Source organism: Schistocerca serialis, chromosome 3 (assembly GCF_023864345.2).
Source record: "Schistocerca serialis cubense isolate TAMUIC-IGC-003099 chromosome 3, iqSchSeri2.2, whole genome shotgun sequence".
In the NCBI taxonomy this organism is placed as follows: domain Eukaryota; kingdom Metazoa; phylum Arthropoda; class Insecta; order Orthoptera; family Acrididae; genus Schistocerca; species Schistocerca serialis.
Genome location: NC_064640.1, coordinates 615,297,607 through 615,311,587, shown reverse-complemented (window position 1 = coordinate 615,311,587; position 13,981 = coordinate 615,297,607). Strand labels below are relative to the sequence as shown.

The 13,981-nt window shown below is 50.4% G+C and overlaps 1 protein-coding gene across 2 annotated transcripts in view; it reads left to right on the top strand.

Annotated features, from left to right (window-relative positions):
• Positions 1 to 13,981, top strand: part of LOC126470497 (exopolyphosphatase PRUNE1-like) — a 1,085,806-nt gene that overhangs the window by 220,618 nt on the left and 851,207 nt on the right. The gene's annotated exons all lie outside the window — the stretch shown is intronic.

Genomic DNA, 13,981 nt, shown 5'->3' with positions numbered 1-13,981 from the left:
ATTCAGATACAACAAGAGTTTGTAAGACAACAGTATTTAACACTGTTTCCTCCTGTGTTTCACAAAATTGTCAACATTTAAGCGGAGCAGTAGATTGTTGTAGTACTTACTTCATAGTTCCTTGCGTATCCTTTTCACATGTGACACATGTGTGAAATGTTGCTACTGTTCTAGCAAGGCCAATATTGTATTGAGCACTTCGGTGTATTGGGAAATCTCGAGCCTGTTCGAATGCAAGTATCTTTTGCCCAGCCCTACCCTTCTACCTTCTTCAAAATAAATATGCACATGACCTTTACCTGTAAATGTATGGCGTCCCCTACATTCATCTATTAAGTAGTGTAAAAATGTTGACCCCAGCAGCAATAGTTTAATCTGTGATTGTAAGATGACCTCATATTTTTTGAATGATGAATTTCGGAAAGAAAAGTCCTATAATTGGGTAAATATAGTAGTTCAGAAGAGAAAGTAAACAGTACACTGAGGAAACAGGACAGAGGACATGTAGTGACATAAAACTTGATATCTCATCCAAATCTGAAAGAAATATCATCGTGACCGTATAAGTAAAGGCCCTCTAATATTGTATACATATTGCATAAAAGCTTTACTCTCTAATATGTCATGTTCGTGGTTACTTCTGAGAAGCATTATTAAATCAGGATATTTTACCAGAAAAAAATAAAATATGCCATTGTTAAGCCTCTCTATAAGACGAGTGACTACACAGGTAACAATAACAACCATCCAGTGCCACTTTTTACATAATTTCCCAAAGTTTTGAGGAGTGTACTTCAGGGATGACACCCACAAGTGTAGGAGTGGGATATTTATCCAATCATAGTTTGGGTTGCAAAAGGGCCACTACTGAGGCAGATAATATATACATTTACCGAGCACAAAAAATCCGTAAGGGATGACATGATACTAGTTGGAATCTTCTGTGACTTATTGGTCTGTCATAATACTTCATTAGAGAAGTTAAGTTTTTATGGAATATGTAGTTCAGCACATGTATGGTTAATATTTTTTTTTTTTTTTTTTAGGAAATGAAACACAGGAGGTTAGTTAGGTACTCTGACTGTGTGGAACTGTTTGAAAAACTGGATATCCTTACTGCACGAGGTGGGTACATTTATCCATCTATGGTGTGCATATCATGAAAAACAACAGGAAACAGAAAAACAATGACAGAACAAGGGCCAGCATGTATTTATGTTTACCAAGGAAAAACAGAAAACAGAATATTGGATAAAATTGTAAAAGAAATTGCCCAAAGAGATTAAAAAGATTACTAAAACACATCTATTTAAAATGGAGCTAAAATGTTCTCTATAAGTAATGCATACTACAGAAAGATTACCTAGAGGATTCAGAATTATGGTTAATAAAGGAAGGGGCTATTTACAATACTCACATTTTAAAACTGTAATGCTTTTCCAAGAAAAGCATGTGCCAAGATCTATAGTGCAGATATTGATGTCTTGTCATTCTCCTGACACCAACACCTCACTCATCATGTTGGGATACTGACTCAGGACATAGAGACAAGCTTGGGGAATAGCAGTGTGTTTACCGGTCTGGAGACAGTTGTACAAACTCATGGCAGTTAGTGCAAGGGTTATAACAATGAGTTTTTGGTTCTGGAGTCACCAGCGGGTGTGTTTGATGTCTTCAGTAATGAAGAACAAAACTGTGTTTTTATTGTAAGTTATCTGGAACAGATTGTGTGTAAATCAAAATAACATTGTACAATAGGAACCAACCATATGAGGCAGTACAGCTAGTAAGACACAGCCCCATATTCGGGTGGATGATTCGTGCCCTGTCTGGCCATTCTGGTTTAGATTTGCACTCATTTTCCTAAAACGTGGTTCCTTCATCAAGGCCACAGCTGAGTATCTGTTGTAACCTCAAGGCACACATCATATTTATGTGTATATATACTGGGTGTACAAAATCTAGGGATTGATCAATGAGAGGATACGGAACAAAAATGTCTAATGAACTTATGTCCGGAAATGCAGGCTTTCCATGCTAGAGACCATTTATTCAGTCATACATTGTTACAGAGACTGCAGTCCAATATGTGCTGTACCATGCAGACACTGTTACAGTATGTGTTGAAAGTGGTTTCCATGTACCTTAATGTGTGCTTCTACTTGCTGAAGCATATTCTGTCTCACACATTCACATCGGCCAGGCTGCAAAGTGCCAAGGCAGCAGGAATACTCTACTCCAGTGTCTCCACATCTGGAATGGACTCTGCCTACATGGTACTTTTGAGATGGCCCCATAACCAGAAATTGCACAGGTTGAGATCCGGCGATTGAGCAGACCGTGCAACTGGACCCCCTTGCCCGATCCATCGACCAGGAAAGACACGACTGAGATGTGTCCAGATATTAAAGGCAAAGTGGGTTAGAGCACCATCATGTAGCAGCCACATAACCTTTCGAATCATCAATGTCACTTCTTCCAACAGGGGAGGCAATGTTACTTGCAAGAAACACCAGTAGTTCCGGCCTTATCTATTAATAAGAATGGTACAGTACCTTACTACCTATTATATGTTCAGAGCAAAATAATCTTCCCAAACTGTTAATTTGGGATACATATAAATGTTTAGTATTTATATTTTTCTGATAACTATCATAAAGACAAAAGATTATCTCATAATAGTGGCTCTCAACATCTCTCTCTCTCTCTCTCATGAGCGCGCGCGCGCGCACACACACACACACACACACACACACACACACACACACACACACACACACACACACACACACACAGAGAGAGAGAGAGAGAGAGAGAGAGAGAGAGAGAGAAAGAGAGAGAGAGAGAGAGAGAGAGAGAGAGGAAAAGGGGAGGGGGGGTGGTGAGTGAAATGTTCATCTCATTTGGAAATCAGAAGACAAATGAAGCTGCCAAATTAATCTCTGTCAGTGTGGTGAAGGACTGAAACTAGCAAGCAGAAAATTATGTAGCAAGGAACATACTTTTGTAATGAGCTCAGCTTTGGAAAACAGTTAGCGAGATGTTCTGCAGCAGAATTCAGAATTTGTTTGACAATATGCCAAATGCATGTTCTTGAGTGCTCTACAAATTCTGGAGTTCTTTTTTCAGGTGTCATGTCCCATTCAGGATATGGTTCCTGTACACTCCCTTTTAATGTCAAAGCATTGCCTGCCACAAACATTTAGGGACATAATGTTCACTACTTGGGAGTGAAGACTTTTTTGGCAAATTTAGTGAGCTATCCATAGCCTCTTGGAAGAGACAATCTCTGAATATTGTACCATCATACATTCTGCTATTTCTGCCAATATTCATAAACAAAAATTTATAACTATCATCTACTAACGCTAAAAGACCAATGATGCCATTGTCTTTGTAGTTTCTGAATGATGAACACTCGGTATGCATGGGCCTGAACTTGATATGTATCTCATCAAGTGCTCCAATGCGATTAGGGAATTGCCAGAGTCTGTGGAACATATCTTTAAATATCTTCCATTCAGCAGGATAATGTGGACACTATCACATTTTATTTCACTGTTGTACCATAACAAGTAGAAACTCCAAGCAAAAATGTATTAGCAGTTATCTTGGACTTACGTTTATAGCCATATCTTCTATCACACTTGTTACATCCATCAAAGTCTCTAGTGTCATCCATGAAAGTGTACTGTTTGCTATTTGTGTAGAATGAGCTAGATCTTTGTGTTTCTCATTGCTCAAAAAGCAGTGTGACAGCAGGCTTAGAGATGCTTATTAAACATGTCTCAGACTTACACTCTAATAGAACTAAATTAGATGATAAATGAAAATTAAGTTTGTATTTTGATTATGTGTGTTACCAATAATTCACTTACCTTCTTGAGAAGCATAATTGCCTGACATGTCACTATATCTTTCTTTTGAATTAGAGGCATAACCATAAGAAGCAATTCTTCAACTATTGGCAAATCCGTTTCTATAACATTTGCGAAGGATGAAGGACCTTGTACCCTATTAACATGAAATCATGTGTAACAGTCATTATTGGTATACTTTTAATGTCAAATTGTAATAAAACCATGATACTTTCCAAATTGAAATAAGGTTTATGCAAATTAGCCCCAATTCTCTATGAAGCATAGAGAGCCCACGTACTCCTATATTTCTCCTCGTAATCCAAGATTCTGCCCATTCTTTCTTTCTTTGCTCATTAGCATGGGCTTAGCACCAAAACAACTAATAACTGTAGTTTGCACTGAATAAGTGCACATGAAGTGGACATGTTTGTTCTGTACAACCGGCAGCAAGTCACGATACAATTTGCAGCTGACCTTACACTGTGTGAGAGGTTTAGCATCGGAGGTAACTGTCTTTCTGTTAACTGGCAGCCAAGTGCGCCATCTAGCAGACTTATGGCAAATCTTAACTCCCAGTAAGATGGGCTTAAGGTAAAGTTGTTCAAAATGCAGGCTATTTCTGTTGTTGATGTTATATTTAAAATGCTGATAACATTTTCAAATAATGCTTGATTATTCACAATATACACGCTGTTGCTAGTAGGCTTAGTTTTTAAAACATTTGTCTACAGGAATTTGTTGATAGAGACCTAGTATAATCCATTTTCCAACTTTTCATCACCAAAGTCAGAAATTAGAGCAAAGAATGCTGTGTTTGCCAGCAGTGTTACCTGTCCTCGCTGACTGTGCCAGCAGTGTCACCTGCCCTCGCCTTGTGTGCCAGCAGTGTCGTCGCCTGCCATCGCTGAGTGTGCCAGCAGTGTCGTTGCCTGCCCTCGCCGAGTGTACCAGCAGTGTTACCTGTCCTCGCTGACTGTGCCAGCAGTGTCGCGTGCCCTCACCGAGTGTGCCAGCAATGTCGTCGCCTGCCCTCACTGAGTGTGCCAGCAGTGTCGTCGCCTGCCCTTGCCGAGTGTACCAGCAGTGTCGCCAGCCCTCACCGAGTGTGCCAGCAGTGTCGTCGCCTGCCCTCGCTGAGTGTGCCAGCAGTGTCGTTGCCTGCCCTCGCCGAGTGTACCAGCAGTGTAACCTGTCCTCGCTGACTGTGCCAGCAGCGTCGCCAGCCCTCGCCGAGTGTGCCAGCAGTGTCGTCGCCTGCCCTCGCCGAGTGTACCAGCAGTGTTACCTGTCCTCGCTGAGTGTGCCAGCAGTGTCGTCGTCTGCCCTCGCCGAGTGTACCAGCAGTATTACCTGTCCTCGCTGACTGTGCCAGCAGTGTCGCCTGCCCTCACCGAGTGTGCCAGTAGTGTCGTCGCCTACCCTCGCTGAGTGTGCCAGCAGTGTCGTCGCCTGCCCTCGCTGAGTGTGCCAGCAGTGTCGTCGCCTGCCCTCGCCGAGTGTACCAGCAGTGTAACCTGTCCTCGCTGACTCAGCCAGCAGTGTCGCCTGCCCTCGCCGAGTGTGCCAGCAGTGTCGTCGCCTGCCCTCGCCGAGTGTACCAGCAGTGTTACCTGTCCTCGCTGACTGTGCCAGCAGTGTCGCCTGCCCTCGCCGAGTGTGCCAGCAGTGTCGTCGCCTGCCCTCGCCGAGTGTACCAGCAGTGTTACCTGTCCTCGCTGACTGTGCCAGCAGTGTCGCCTGCCCTCACCGAGTGTGCCAGCAGTGTCGTCGCCTGCCCTCGCTGAATGTGCCAGCAGTGTCGTCGCCTGCCCTCGCCGAGTGTGCCAGCAGTGTCGTCGCCTGCCCTCGCCGAGTGTACCAGCAGTGTTACCTGTCCTCACTGAGTGTGCCAGCAGTGTCGTCGCCTGCCCTCGCCGAGTGTACCAGCAGTGTTACCTGTCCTCGCTGACTGTGCCAGCAGTGTCGCCTGCCCTCATCGAGTGTGCCAGCAATGTCGTCGCCTGCCCTCGCTGAGTGTGCCAGCAGTGTCGTCGCCTGCCCTTGCCGAGTGTACCAGCAGTGTTACCTGTCCTCGCTGACTGTGCCAGCAGTGTCGCCTGCCCTCACCGAGTGTGCCAGCAGTGTCGTCGCCTGCCCTCGCTGAATGTGCCAGCAGTGTCGTCGCCTGCCCTCGCCGAGTGTGCCAGCAGTGTCGTCGCCTGCCCTCGCCGAGTGTACCAGCAGTGTTACCTGTCCTCACTGAGTGTGCCAGCAGTGTCGTCGCCTGCCCTCGCCGAGTGTACCAGCAGTGTTACCTATCCTCACTGAGTGTGCCAGCAGTGTCGTCGCCTGCCCTCGCCGAGTGTACCAGCAGTGTTACCTGTCCTCGCTGACTGTGCCAGCAGTGTCGCCTGCCCTCGCCGAGTGTGCCAGCAGTGTCGTCGCCTGCCCTCGCCGAGTGTACCAGCAGTGTTACCTGTCCTCGCTGACTGTGCCAGCAGTGTCGCCTGCCCTCACCGAGTGTGCCAGCAGTGTCGTCGCCTGCCCTCGCCGAGTGTACCAGCAGTGTTACCTGTCCTCGCTGACTGTGCCAGCAGTGTCGCCTGCCCTCGCCGAGTGTGCCAGCAGTGTCGTCGCCTGCCCTCGCCGAGTGTACCAGCAGTGTTACCTGTCCTCGCTGACTGTGCCAGCAGTGTCGCCTGCCCTCACCGAGTGTGCCAGCAGTGTCGTCGCCTGCCCTCGCTGAATGTGCCAGCAGTGTCGTCGCCTGCCCTCGCCGAGTGTGCCAGCACTGTCGTCGCCTGCCCTCGCCGAGTGTACCAGCAGTGTTACCTGTCCTCACTGAGTGTGCCAGCAGTGTCGTCGCCTGCCCTCGCCGAGTGTACCAGCAGTGTAACCTGTCCTCGCTGACTGTGCCAGCAGTGTCGCCTGCCCTCGCCGAGTGTGCCAGCAGTGTCGTCGCCTGCCCTCGCCGAGTGTACCAGCAGTGTTACCTGTCCTCGCTGACTGTGCCAGCAGTGTCGCCTGCCCTCACCGAGTGTGCCAGCAGTGTCGTCGCCTGCCATCGCTGAATGTGCCAGCAGTGTCGTCGCCTGCCCTCGCCGAGTGTGCCAGCAGTGTCGTCGCCTGCCCTCGCCGAGTGTACCAGCAGTGTTACCTGTCCTCACTGAGTGTGCCAGCAGTGTCGTCGCCTGCCCTCGCCGAGTGTACCAGCAGTGTTACCTGTCCTCGCTGACTGTGCCAGCAGTGTCGCCTGCCCTCATCGAGTGTGCCAGCAATGTCGTCGCCTGCCCTCGCTGAGTGTGCCAGCAGTGTCGTCGCCTGCCCTCGCTGAGTGTGCCAGCAGTGTCGTCGCCTGCCCTCGCCGAGTGTGCCAGCAGTGTCGTCGCCTGCCCTCGCCGAGTGTACCAGCAGTGTTACCTGTCCTCACTGAGTGTGCCAGCAGTGTCGTCGCCTGCCCTCGCCGAGTGTACCAGCAGTGTTACCTGTCCTCGCTGACTGTGCCAGCAGTGTCGCCTGCCCTCATCGAGTGTGCCAGCAGTGTCGTCGCCTGCCCTCGCTGAATGTGCCAGCAGTGTCGTCGCCTGCCCTCGCCGAGTGTGCCAGCAGTGTCGTCGCCTGCCCTCGCCGAGTGTACCAGCAGTGTTACCTTTCCTCACTGAGTGTGCCAGCAGTGTCGTCGCCTGCCCTCGCCGAGTGTACCAGCAGTGTAACCTGTCCTCGCTGACTGTGCCAGCAGTGTCGCCTGCCCTCGCCGAGTGTGCCAGCAGTGTCGTCGCCTGCCCTCGCCGAGTGTACCAGCAGTGTTACCTGTCCTCGCTGACTGTGCCAGCAGTGTCGCCTGCCCTCACCGAGTGTGCCAGCAGTGTCGTCGCCTGCCCTCGCTGAATGTGCCAGCAGTGTCGTCGCCTGCCCTCGCCGAGTGTGCCAGCAGTGTCGTCGCCTGCCCTCGCCGAGTGTACCAGCAGTGTTACCTGTCCTCACTGAGTGTGCCAGCAGTGTCGTCGCCTGCCCTCGCCGAGTGTACCAGCAGTGTTACCTGTCCTCGCTGACTGTGCCAGCAGTGTCGCCTGCCCTCATCGAGTGTGCCAGCAATGTCGTCGCCTGCCCTCGCTGAGTGTGCCAGCAGTGTCGTCGCCTGCCCTTGCCGAGTGTACCAGCAGTGTTACCTGTCCTCGCTGACTGTGCCAGCAGTGTCGCCTGCCCTCACCGAGTGTGCCAGCAGTGTCGTCGCCTGCCCTCGCTGAATGTGCCAGCAGTGTCGTCGCCTGCCCTCGCCGAGTGTGCCAGCAGTGTCGTCGCCTGCCCTCGCCGAGTGTACCAGCAGTGTTACCTGTCCTCACTGAGTGTGCCAGCAGTGTCGTCGCCTGCCCTCGCCGAGTGTACCAGCAGTGTTACCTATCCTCACTGAGTGTGCCAGCAGTGTCGTCGCCTGCCCTCGCCGAGTGTACCAGCAGTGTTACCTGTCCTCGCTGACTGTGCCAGCAGTGTCGCCTGCCCTCGCCGAGTGTGCCAGCAGTGTCGTCGCCTGCCCTCGCCGAGTGTACCAGCAGTGTTACCTGTCCTCGCTGACTGTGCCAGCAGTGTCGCCTGCCCTCACCGAGTGTGCCAGCAGTGTCGTCGCCTGCCCTCGCTGAATGTGCCAGCAGTGTCGTCGCCTGCCCTCGCCGAGTGTGCCAGCAGTGTCGTCGCCTGCCCTCGCCGAGTGTACCAGCAGTGTTACCTGTCCTCACTGAGTGTGCCAGCAGTGTCGTCGCCTGCCCTCGCCGAGTGTACCAGCAGTGTTACCTATCCTCACTGAGTGTGCCAGCAGTGTCGTCGCCTGCCCTCGCCGAGTGTACCAGCAGTGTTACCTGTCCTCGCTGACTGTGCCAGCAGTGTCGCCTGCCCTCGCCGAGTGTGCCAGCAGTGTCGTCGCCTGCCCTCGCCGAGTGTACCAGCAGTGTTACCTGTCCTCGCTGACTGTGCCAGCAGTGTCGCCTGCCCTCACCGAGTGTGCCAGCAGTGTCGTCGCCTGCCCTCGCTGAATGTGCCAGCAGTGTCGTCGCCTGCCCTCGCCGAGTGTGCCAGCAGTGTCGTCGCCTGCCCTCGCCGAGTGTACCAGCAGTGTTACCTGTCCTCACTGAGTGTGCCAGCAGTGTCGTCGCCTGCCCTCGCCGAGTGTACCAGCAGTGTTACCTGTCCTCGCTGACTGTGCCAGCAGTGTCGCCTGCCCTCATCGAGTGTGCCAGCAGTGTCGTCGCCTGCCCTCGCTGAGTGTGCCAGCAGTGTCGTCGCCTGACCTCGCCAAGTGTGCCATCAGTGTCGCCCGCCCCTGCTGAGTGTGCCAGCACTGTCGCCCACCCACATAGAGGGCAGCAACAGTGTTGCACGCGCGAGTACTGTCACCCGTGCAGTGCATACCAACACTGTCACCTGTACTGCATGCTACAACTTGTCTACTGGGCCCAGTGCACCAAAACTGTGTGCTAAAAATGTCATCTGTGCCGAGTGTGCCAATGCAGTCACCCACGCCAATGCAGTCACCCGTGCCAAGTGCTCTACTGCAGTCACTTGCACCGCACTCGCCAGCACAGTCACCCGCTCCAAGCATGCCTACTGAGTTGCCCCCGCTGAGCATGCCAACAGAGTCACCCGTGCCAAGTGCTCCACCACAGTCGCTTGCACTACACTCGCCAGCACAGTCACCCGCTCCAAGCATGCCTCCTGAGTTGCCCCTGCTGAGCATGCCAACGGAGTCACCCGTGCCAAGTGCTCCACCGCAGTCGCATGCACCGCACTCGCCAGCACAGTCGCCGGCTCCAAGCATGCCTACTGAGTTGCCCCCACTGAGCATGCCAACGGAGTCACCCGTGCCAAGTGCTCCACCGCAGTCGCATGCACCGCACTCGCCAGCACAGTCGCCGGCTCCAAGCATGCCTACTGAGTTGCCCCCGCTGAGCATGCCAACGGAGTCACCCGTGTCAAGTGCTCCACCACAGTCGCTTGCACCACACTCGCCAGCACAGTCACCCACTCCAAGCATGCCTACTGAGTTGCCCCTGCTGAGCGTGCCAACGGAGTCACCCATGCCAAGTGCTCCACCGCAGTCACTTGCACTGCACTCGCCAGCACAGTCGCCCGCTCCAAGCATGCCTACTGAGTTGTCCCCACTGAGCATGCAAACGGAGTCGCCCGTGCCGAGCATGCCAACAGAGTTGCCTGTGCCGACCATGCCAACAGAGTCGCCAGCGCCGAGTGTGCCGACGGAGTTGCCCGCACTGAGCATGCCAATAGAGCTGTCCACACCGAGCACGCTAACAGAGTCGCCCCCACCGAGCATGCCAACAGAGTCGCCCGCGCCAAGCATGCCAACAGAGTCGCCAGCGCCGAGCATGCCGACGGAGTTGCCCGCACCGAGCATGCCAATAGAGCTGTCCACACCGAGCACGCTAACAGAGTCGCCCCCACCAAGCATGCCAACAGCTTCGCCCGCGCCAAGCATGCCAACAGAGTCGCCAGCGCCGAGCATGCCGACGGAGTTGCCCGCACCGAGCATGCCAATAGAGTTGTCCACACCGAGCACGCCAACAGAGTCATCTGCACCGAGCACGCCAACGCATTCACCCGTGCCGAGCACACTGATGCTGTCATCCTCGTCAATGTTATCACCCTTGCCAAGTGTGACAAAGCTTTCTCCAGTGCCATCGCTGTCTCCAGTGCCGTCGCTGTCTCCAGAGCCATCGGTGTATCCAGAACCGTCGCTGTCTCCAGTGCCGTCGCTGTCTACAGAGCCATCGCTGTCTCCAGAGCCATCGCTGTCTCCAGTGCCGTCGCTGTCTCCAGAGACATCGCTGTCTCCGGAGCCATCACTGTCTCCAGTGTCGTCACTGTCTTCAGAGCCATCGCTGTCTCCAGAGCCGTCACTGTCTCCAGTGCCAAGGCTGTCGCCTGCACCGTCACTTCCGTTCATGCTGAGCGCACCGTCATTGTCGCCCACGCTGAGGGCCCTGCCACTGTCGCCCTCAGTGAGTGCATCACCTCAGTCATCCACTTTAAGTGCACCGACACTGTCACCCATGGTGAGCCCACCGAGCCTGTCACCTGCACTGAGCATGCCAAGACTGTCGCCCGTGATGAGTGTGTCAATGCTGTCACATTCACCGAGCATGCCATCACTGTCACCCGTGCTGAGTGCACCAGCACTGTCACCCGCACTGGGACTGTCTCCCCTGCCATGTGCGCCAATGAAGTCACCTGCATTGTCCGCTAGCACTGTTGCCTGCACCGAGTACGCCAAGTGTGACAATGGTGTCACCCATGCCAATACTGTCACCCATGTGTCTCCAGTGCCAAGGCTGTTGCCTGCACTATCACTTCCGCTCATGCTGAGCGCACCGTCATTGTCGCCCACGCTGAGGGCCCTGCCACTGTCGCCCTCAGTGAGTGCATCACCTCAGTCATCCACTTTAAGTGCACCGACACTGTCACCTATGGTGAGCGCACCGACACTGTCACCTGCACTGAGCATGCCAAGACTGTCGCCCGTGATGAGTGTGTCAATGCTGTCACATTCACCGAGCATGCCATCACTGTCACCCGTGCTGAGTGCACCAGCACTGTCACCCGCACTGGGACTGTCTCCCCTGCCGTGTGCGCCAATGAAGTCACCTGCATTGTCCGCTAACACTGTTGCCTGCACCAAGCACGCCAAGTGTGACAATGCTGTCACCCATGCCAATACTGTCACCCATACCAACGCTGTCGCATGTGCCGAGCGTGACAGTGCTGTCGCCTGTGCAGAGTGGGTCAACGCAATCGCCCGCAGTAGGCATATCAATGCTGTCGGCCGTGCTAAGCGTGCCGACACTGTTGTCCGCACCAAGCGCACCAAAACTGTCGCTCGCACTAAGCGCACCGACACTGTCATCCGCTCTGAGCCCGCCAGCACAGTTGCCCACGCAGAGAGCACCTGCACTGTCACTCGCGCCGAGCGTGACAGCACTGTCACTCGGGCCAAGTGCACCAACACTGTCGCCCGTGCCAGGTGCGTCAACTCTGTTGTCCGTGCTAGTTGTGTCAACAGTGTTGCCAGTGCCGAGCACACCAACAGTGTCACCCGTGCTGAGTGGATGAACATTGCCCACAGATTGTTGAATTGCAGAATGTACTACCTTCTGCTGGTCCTCCTCTGCCTTCTTGTTCTCCTTCTTTTTCTTTTCTGCAGTGACCAGTTCTGATGCTTTGTTGACCAGCATACAAACAGCATGTGGGAAGATTCCCAAGAAATGTAACCAGCCACACTTTGACTTCATGCCACAGCATTTGGATGCTGTAAGTAGTCAGGATGAGTGCTTCAGCTCATACTGAGTCCACAAAGCCACATCGTGTACAGCTCTTTATTTAAATCTAATTGTTTGTATTGGCATGCACGTAATATGTGACATTAAATTCATTTCAGTTGCACTTGCCCTTCTGGGTGATGTGATTCTGACAGATATATGGGTAACTATCTTCAGATGTGAAGGCTGTAAATTATTAATTAGTATTTTCTGTTCTGAATTGTCCATGGAAGTATAAGATTTGGTGCTTGTTATGAACGATCTCACAGATGATTAATCATTGTACTTGTAAATGGTGTAGGATGGAGAAAACCAGTGTGTTACATGGTCGATTAGAAGTTTGATCCAAATAAGATTCATTAATTGAAATAGTTTGTTGCAGAACTTTCTGGATTTAATTGATTACCAAATTCACTTTTGTTTTTGTGTGTTTTCATTCATGCACACAGAGGGTGGTCAGAATCAGTATGAAAAGCTGGTAAGGTTGTTACAAGGTAGGTTGTTCTGAGAAGTAATTGTTAAAGTAAAAGTTCTATACCTTGCACTGTGTCTGAGTCAATTAGCATTGAAGTTTGGGAATCAGGTTGTTGCATGCATAAATTCAAGTGGCTCTCCAGTTACAATTGTATCAGTTGTCCTCGTAGTGCGGATGATTGCTTATGAGACTACCGTTCCATGTCCAATTTTTGTTTCACTCTCTTGTTCACTTTTAGGAAACCAAACAAAGAACACATTTGGTGACACCATCTGTGGCAGGCTGCACTGCATTTATAATGGCCTGATTGGCTAACTTCAGTGCTATTTAACTCAGAAATGGCACAGTTTTTCTTAATTATTATTTCCCAGCACAACCTACACTGCAACATTTACAAGTTTTTCAGACTCTTTTTGACCAGCCTGTATAATGATTTTGTTTCATACATATATTCTTTGCATTATTTTTTTAAGAAAATCTTTAGTGTCATGATATTTACTAAACTTCATTATAAAAGAATTTTCCTGCATATTGTTACGAGTTGTCTGATAATCAGTAGTTTTAATTAAATATTTTCCATCAATAATGTTGATGTTTCATTTATCAATCATAGTTGTATGTACTTGATTACTTGTCAGTTTGTGTTTGTTCATGTGTGGCATCCAACTATGATTTTATTACCAGAGGTCAAGATATTTTTGTTCAATCTTTTCACCTCCACTTATCCTCTCATGTTGCTTGTCATTTTATGTTTGCATTCATTTTTCTGTGGTAATTTGTGCTATCATGACGTATTTTAATATACTCTTCTTCAGAGTGAACTAACGGAAAAGTCTGACCTCATGTTAAAACCTTGTTAAAATTTTTATTTATTAATTTATTTCATTTAGTTGCAGGGAAACTTTGTGTTGCCCAGGTATTTACTTACAGCTGTGTGTTTGTACCTTGAATTCTCTCATCAGTGAAGCTACACTTTTTTGTCATTATGTTACAGTGTTTTGCAAGGCAAAGCACTAGATTGGTAATTATTTTATACATAACATGTCAACATTTATGCCTTGCTCCTGCTGCTCTGGACTCAGATCATGTAAGATTTTAAATGTCAAACAGACATTCCTGCACTGAAAGTTGTTTTCAATCCAACACTGAGTTTGCAGTCTGCTTTGCCGATATGAGCTCTCAAAAACAATTACACTGGTGTCCCTAAGGTAACTAAATATTGTGATCATAAATTATGGGTCATGATAAATTATCCTTCATGTCACCCAAACAAAACATTATCATCAAATATGGAAAGACCAACTAAAAACTACATAAAAAGTAAAAATGTCAATCTCTATAGGATC